Raw genomic sequence first — 7,127 nt, forward strand, 5'->3', positions numbered from 1 at the left:
TAACATTTATGAGTAAATATAATTTATTTCTGTTCTCTGATTATGAAGGTCACGGTGGTTTAACCCTGTCGGGAAGGCCTCAGACGCATTATCTGCTCAAAGAGAACTGGGAAGGAAAACACTGGCGGTCATTAAAAGTGAATTACTTTGTTTTTTGAAGATAGAAGGCCTCCAGGGCCTCGCAGGTGGGGCCTTTCCATGGGCGCCTGGACGGACACACAGGGACCCTCCAGTCCACCTGCAAAGGGGGGGTCGGAGAGAAAAGCTCACAGGCGGCCGCCAGAGATCCGGGCAGGTTGTGAGCTCCCCTGGCGGCTTCTTGGAAACTCTCTGGATTTTTCCAGCAGTTTTGAAAGCTGCCAAGAGTGAACCATGGGGCATTTCCGGGGTTTTCTTTACCTGTGAAATCGAGGAAAGGATTTCTGAGAGCTACAAAATCAGCCTATATCTCTGGTTTCAAATTTAGCAGAAGACTTGTGTTTTTTGGTGCACTGGCCCTGTTTTCAGGTGAAATGTTTGGCCTGGGATGATGATTTTTCCAGTCGCTCCTGACTCTGTGAACCATGCCCCCCAACCCTTGGGCTCTTGGGGGACATCCTAGTCGGGAATCACTTACTTGAGCTCCACGCAGACATGCTAACGCCTCTAAGGGAAACGTGGACCCTGGACGTGGGTGCCGCATCGCACGTGGGACAGAGGGTTGGTGGGTGGTGTTAATTTTGCTGAATGGGGGGAAAAACCAACTCAACTTATGGGCCCTTTTCATGTGTTCACATCTCCGCTGGGTACTGTAGGGGTTTGAAAAGAACCCAAATTACGGGGCGCCTGGGTGGCTCAGTCAGTTGAGCGTCCGACTTCGGCTCAGGTCACGATCTCAGGGTTTGTGGCTTCGAGCCCCGCGTCCGGCTCTGTGCAGACAGCTCGGAGCCTGGAGCCCGCTTTGGATTCTGTGCCTGCCTCTCTCTCTGCCCCTCCCCTGCTCATGCTCATGCTCTGTATCTGTCTCTCAAAAATAAACAAACGTTAAAAAAAATTCTAAAAAGAACCCAAATTCATAGAGGTAGAGGCACCCAAGGGCTGATGGAGGGTTATTGTTTGGTGGGGACAGAGCTTGGGGGTTGATGGAAGAGTCTGGGGCGGACAGTGCTGACCGGTGAGTGGATTTCATGTCCTGAAGCGCTCACTGCGAATGCCTACAATGACGCATCTGGCTATGAACGTTTTGCCACAATACAAATAACCCAAACACACACCTGCGGCCGAGTCGTTTCCCAGTGCTCGCTCGCCCGCCTTGTCCTCCGGGGTAGAAGCCCGATCTTCAGCTAGGCCCAAGGCCACCTGGAAATTCGGATTTCCCCGTTGTCAGTGAGGCTCGCCGTGGCCGTGTGCGGAGCGCTTGCCAGGTGAGCAGAAGTGAAAGTGCCGGGTTCTGACCTCCTCGGAAGGATACACGCTCATTTGCCCTGTGCCTTTGGCCCCGTTCGCTGGGTCGTGGAGCCCAAGCGCCATCTTGAACGGTGGAGGAAAGGCCACCGGATTAGGATGAGTCGCGGGGTAACAGGCCCAGGTCGGCGGTGATGGCGGGGGGGCCCCCCAGCGGAGGCCGGAGTCGGGGCGGGGTGACGCCAGGCACAGATGTCCTCCGACGGGCAAGCCCGGGAGGGCAGCGAGTGGCGCAGGGAGACCGCAAGACCCCCGCGGGAGACGCGGGCGGGCTGGTGTGGGGGGGGCTGCTTCCTTGGTGACCAGCCGCTCGTCTGCGCTGCCGTGGTGCCGTTCCTCATGGCCACTGTGTGACGCGGCCACCGCTATCCCGCTTGCCAAAGGAGGACCTGGGGGCTCAGAGAGGTTACGTCACTTGCCCGGGGCCACCCAGTCGGTGTGTGCCTGTGTGCCGGGACCAGGATTTCACCCACACCTCCAACGCCAGCCCTGTCTGCAGAGAGCCCCCTCTCTGCCACGTGCGCCCCCTCCCCCCCCCCGCCCCCCCATCCCCCCCCTGGGATCATTAAACCAAGAAGAATACCCCCTGCCCCCCATGCGCACCTCTCTGCCCCGAGGTCTCCAGCGCCCTGTGGCACACAGGACACACTCGCAGGGCCTGCTGGAGCAGCTGTAGGTCAGGCGAGTCTGGGGAGGGGTGTTGTGGAGGAGGGGGGGGCAGGGGGTATTCTTCTTGGTTTAATGATCCCAGAGCCGGCATGTGGTGCCTGGCATGCTATAAATGTTGTCGTCCAACCGCAAGTGCCCTGTGAGACGGGGCCCTTACTTTACAGTGGGGGACGCTTCGGCCCAGGCCGGGAGGAACTCGCCCCAGCCATACTCTAGGTGAGGCGGGACACAGGCCCCGGTGGCGGGGCTCTGGGATCCCCACCCTTCTCCGTGGCCCCGCTGCTCTGGGCTCAGCGACTCCCCGTGGGGGGACGGGCTTGCCTCCCATCCAGGAGAATGGGTGGTAAGGAAAGTGCCGGTGACGTGAGTCTAGCTGGGACGACAGCGTGTACAGACGCGTGGACGCAGACGCACCGCGGGAAGGGGATGCTGCGCGATGCCTAGCAGGTGCAGAGGGGGCCCGTGGTCACTGACTGTGTGGTGAGGGTGGCGTCCCAGGGCCCCACTCTCAGTGGCACATGAGCCCAGGCCTGGCATAGGGTCGCTGCTCCAGAGCTCCCTCCTCCGGAGATCTCCCCGCACCTCTAAAACTGACCACGAATCTTTCATGTGGAAATTTTGTTTTTCTATTTTCTGGAGTGGTATTAAATGTGTGAATTAGGGGCGCCCGGGTGGCTCCGTCGGTGAAGCGTCTGACTTCGGCTCGGGCCATGATCTCTTGGTTCGTGGGTTCGAGCCCTGCATCGGACTCTGTGCTGACAGCTCGGAGCCTGGAGCCTGCTTCGGATTCTGTCTCTCCCTGTCTCTCAAAAATAAGTAAGTGTTAAAAAAATTAAATATGCGAATTATTAAAATTAAGACATTATGTACCTGAAGCTCATACAGTATTCTGTCAATCATATCTCCATAGAAGAACAGAAAGAAACCCCACGTTATCTATTTCTCTCCCCAAAGTCCTGTCTGCACCACCCACACGCCTCTCTGTTCTGTGTTCTGCGGTCTTTACTCGAGCAGAAGGGCTAAGAAGACGGTGCGTCAGAAGGTGAGCATGTGATGGGTCGGTGTCCTGCACGATTCCTGGAGGCCTCTGGTCCTTCCTTCCTAGCCTCTGAAAGGGAGACAGCCCGCTCCCTCACGGCCCCATCAGCGCCGGCACAGTCCCCATCTGGGATGACGTCCCAAGGGACGGCCACCCTCCGAGGACTATACTCCATGCTCTAGACCTGCCTTGGCCTTACTTTACAATGATGTACCAGCTCGGGTATGACCTCATGTCTTCACGCCCCTTTCGGCTGCGCGGTGTGTGTTCCCACGTTTCCTACTGGTCCTTCTCTTCCCGCTACAGCGTCACTCCAGGCGGATGGAGGTTCGGGGCTGGCTTATGCGCCAGGGCACCTCCGTGCCTGGAGCAGCGTCTGGCGGCTCGGAGGTTTCTGGAAAGTCTGGTTGCATGAAGCACCGAGGTGGCTATTGTTACCGAGTTTGTGGGCAGAAAGGCCGCAGTGTCACACAGGCATCTAATCCGGGGGCTCTGGTGACACCCCTTGGAAAAAAGTCATCAGCAGGTAAATCCACCGGGGCGATGAAAGGTGCGAAGAACGTGTTGCAGACGCGGGAAGAAAACCAATCCGCGTTTCCTTCACAGATTTGTCTATTTTAAAAAGTAAACCGCAAGTTTCCTGTCGCGGCGCTGGCCTCTGCTGCACCGAGCAGAGCCACCAGCTGGTGGGGGCCTCTGGCCGGACGCGGGTTTGCAGGAGGCAGCTGAGCCCCCCCCCCCCCCCCCCCCCCCCGTCCCCCGCCCCGGGCTGCCGAGGACGCCCCGCCCGAGAGCCCCGCCACCTGCCGGGGGCGCAGGACCGGCTTCGGAGGACAGGGGCCGCCCCTCTGCCCTCTCTGGCCCCCTCCCCCAGACGACCCTTATTCTAGTTTTCCCTTTTTCTAGGTCTAACTTCTCAGCAGAACAGGAGCCTTCAGGGCCGGACGGAAGGAGAGGGAGGGTTAGGGCGACCGGGAATAGCACAGGAACCACGGGAAGACCAGAGGCCTCGCAGTGAAAACCGCCCGACTTGGCGCCCTAAGCGCAGGCGCTTCGTGCGCTGGGAGCGTCCCGGTTCCCAGCGCCCGCCGCCTCCGGCCCCCCACCCCCGCCCCCACCCCCGGCGCCCCTCTCCCAGCCCCGGGCGGCAGCGACCCCACCTGGGCCGCCCGCCCCCCGCGCCCCCGGCCTGACCCCGCGCCCCGCCGAGATAAGGCGGCGGGCCTTTGTTCCTCCCCCCAGCTGGGTAAACCGCGCCCGCCGCCCCGCCCCACGGCCGAGGCCGCCCGGGGAGGGGGCACCCTTTGTCCCGCCCGAGCGTGGCCGGACAATGGCCCGGAGCAGCCGCACATTGTCCGGCACCGTGTGCACACCTGGGGGGCGGCAGGTGCGCGGGGTCGGCGCGGGGGCGGCGGGGGGGGGGGGAGACCGGCTTCGCTCCACCGGCCCCGCCCCTCCGGCCCCCCTACTCCTCGACCCCCTCCCCACGACGCCCGGTCCCTGCCCCCGCCCCACCCCGCCCGGCCCCCCTGCCCTGTCGCTGGCATTTGTGGGGGGAGGGGGCGTTTCTCGTCGGCGTCCAGTTTGGGACACACCTGGCGCGTAGTAAGGTGATTTACGAAGTGAAAGTGTTAAACGAGGCCACCAGCTGGAGGCCCGACCCGGCTTTATGGGTTTTATTAGGTGCCCTATTACGGAAAATAAACTTTAATCCGACCATAAAAACCAAATCTGAAAAACATATTTGCCCTTGTAGTCTGGACCGGTGCAGGTCCCCGCTGCAGGTCACACCTCCCGAGGGATTAGTTTTATTGAGGGAGACACAATGCACCGCGGGACTTTGATACGGGGTGGGGGGGCGCGCGCCTTTGCGGGGAGCACGCCCCCACCTCGCCGGCAGCCTGCACTGCCCCCTCCCTGCGGGCCCCCCCCCCACCCTGGGGGTGCAGTCTCCGCCCCGGCCTGGGGGCAGGGGGCGCAGGGGCGGCGGCAGGGCTGAGTTAACCCGCAAACCCGGAGGTGCTCCGTGGAAGCCGCTTGGAGCTCCCGGGCCTGGGGCGCACAGCGCGGGGGTGGGGTGGGGGGCGGGCATCCCGACACCCTCTTGCTTTGGTCCAGGGGCTCGCCCTCTCTGTGCCTTGGATTTTCCACAGCAAGTGAGCCCTGTCTTTAGAGGGGACGGAGGGCCTGTCTTCGTTTTAACCATCGCCGGCGTCAGCTCCCTACTGTTACCTGTGGTTGGGCGAAAGATCCCTAGAATCTCTCCATCTTGCAAAACTGAAAGCCTGTACCCACTGAAAAACTCACTTCCCCCTTCCTCCTAGCACCCCCACGCCCCACCACTCTAAGAGTTTGATTTAGATTCCACATACAGGGAGAATTTGTGAGTGGCTTATCGCATGCACAGAACGTCGTCAAGGTTCAGCCATGTGGCAGGTGACAGGCTTTGCTTCTTTTTAGAGGCTGAATGATATTCTCGTGTGTGTGTGCGCGTGTGTTCCGTTTCCTTCCTCTGTCCGTCTTCCACGTCTTGGTTATCGTGAGTAGCTCTGCAATGATCACGAGTGTGCAAATTCTCTCTTCCACACGCAGTTCTCAGTCTCTTGGCCACACAACCAGGAATAAGGTTGCTGCTGGGTCGGATGGTAATTCCAGGGTCGTCGTGTTCTGTTGTTTTCATTTTGTTTGTCTTTGAGGAAGCTGTTTTCCAGGGTGGCTGTGCTATTTAACAGTGTGCTCAGGTTCCGATTTCTCCACACCAGCGCCAACACTTGTTATTTTCTGGGTTTGTTTTTATACCTGTCATCCCAGTGGGTGTGAGGGAGTAGCTCACCGTGGTCCTGATGTGTGCTTCCCCAGTGACGAGTGGCGTTGAGCACCTTTCCGTGTGCTGCGGACCACTTGTCCGTCTACGTCAGAGAAATCTCTATTAGAGTCCTTTGCCTGTTTTTAAGTGGGTTCATATTTGTGTTGTCGTGGAGTTGTGTGAGTTCTTTTACATCTTGGAATATTAACCCCTATCAGACACGTGATTTACAAGCATCTTCTCCCGTCCCTAGGTTGTCTTTTCATTCTGTGGGCCGTTTCCTCTGCTGTGCAAAAGTTTTAAAGTTTGACGTACTCCCATTTGTCTATTTTTGCTTTTGTTGTGGGTGCTTTTGGTGTCCTACAAAGTCTTTGAAGCTGCTCCTGCCGAGCTGACCCCCGTCCAGGGATGGGCTGCGGAAGGCGCCCCTCCGAAGGAGCAGGCCTAGTTCGTCTAGGTTCTAGTACGTTCTGCACTTCTCAGGCTCCCGCTGTGAAAGCTTCTGTAGGGGCCTGGGACCCTGGGCCAGAGCTCTGCTGTGGACAAAAGACCCGTGGGCCGTCCCGGGAGGATACGTGTACGTCGGTTTCTTTGTCACAAAAAAGGAGGTTATCCACATCCTGTCGTGCAGGCTGGAGACGCTGGCCAGGGCAGATGCCCCTTTCCTCCACGAGGGTGGAGAGAAGCGCGCGCACGATGGGCCCTCGGCCCGCAGGGGGTCGGGCTGGGGTTCCCGGAGGAGCAGGGTCCGCTTTGGGTGGAGGCCTCGCGGGGGGCCTGGGCCCCGGGGTTCCAGGACCTGCGCAGCGCGCCCTCGCACCCGTGGAAAGCCGGGAGGTCAGCGCCATAAGCCCGGCTTGTCTGAAGCCAATGCTTTCGTCTCCCCCTGCGCTGCGGGTCCTGGAAACGGGGTCCGGGGGGGGGGGGGGCTGCCGAGTCTCCCCCCCGCCTCGCGGGGTCAGCGGGGTGGGGGGCGCGCCCCGCGAGGCGGGCGGAACAGGGCCCGCCGGCCGTTGATCAGGCGGAACGAATTGTTCGCGGTGCCCCGAGTGGGTGAGGATGAGCCAGTGATTATATTTAAATTTGCTATAATTGATTTGGGGAAGAGCTGACAAGAACGAATTGATCATTAAATTTATTAGCGAGATAAATTCCGCCGCGATTAGGCAG

Source organism: Panthera uncia, chromosome A2, assembly GCF_023721935.1.
Source record: "Panthera uncia isolate 11264 chromosome A2, Puncia_PCG_1.0, whole genome shotgun sequence".
Lineage (NCBI taxonomy): Eukaryota > Metazoa > Chordata > Mammalia > Carnivora > Felidae > Panthera > Panthera uncia.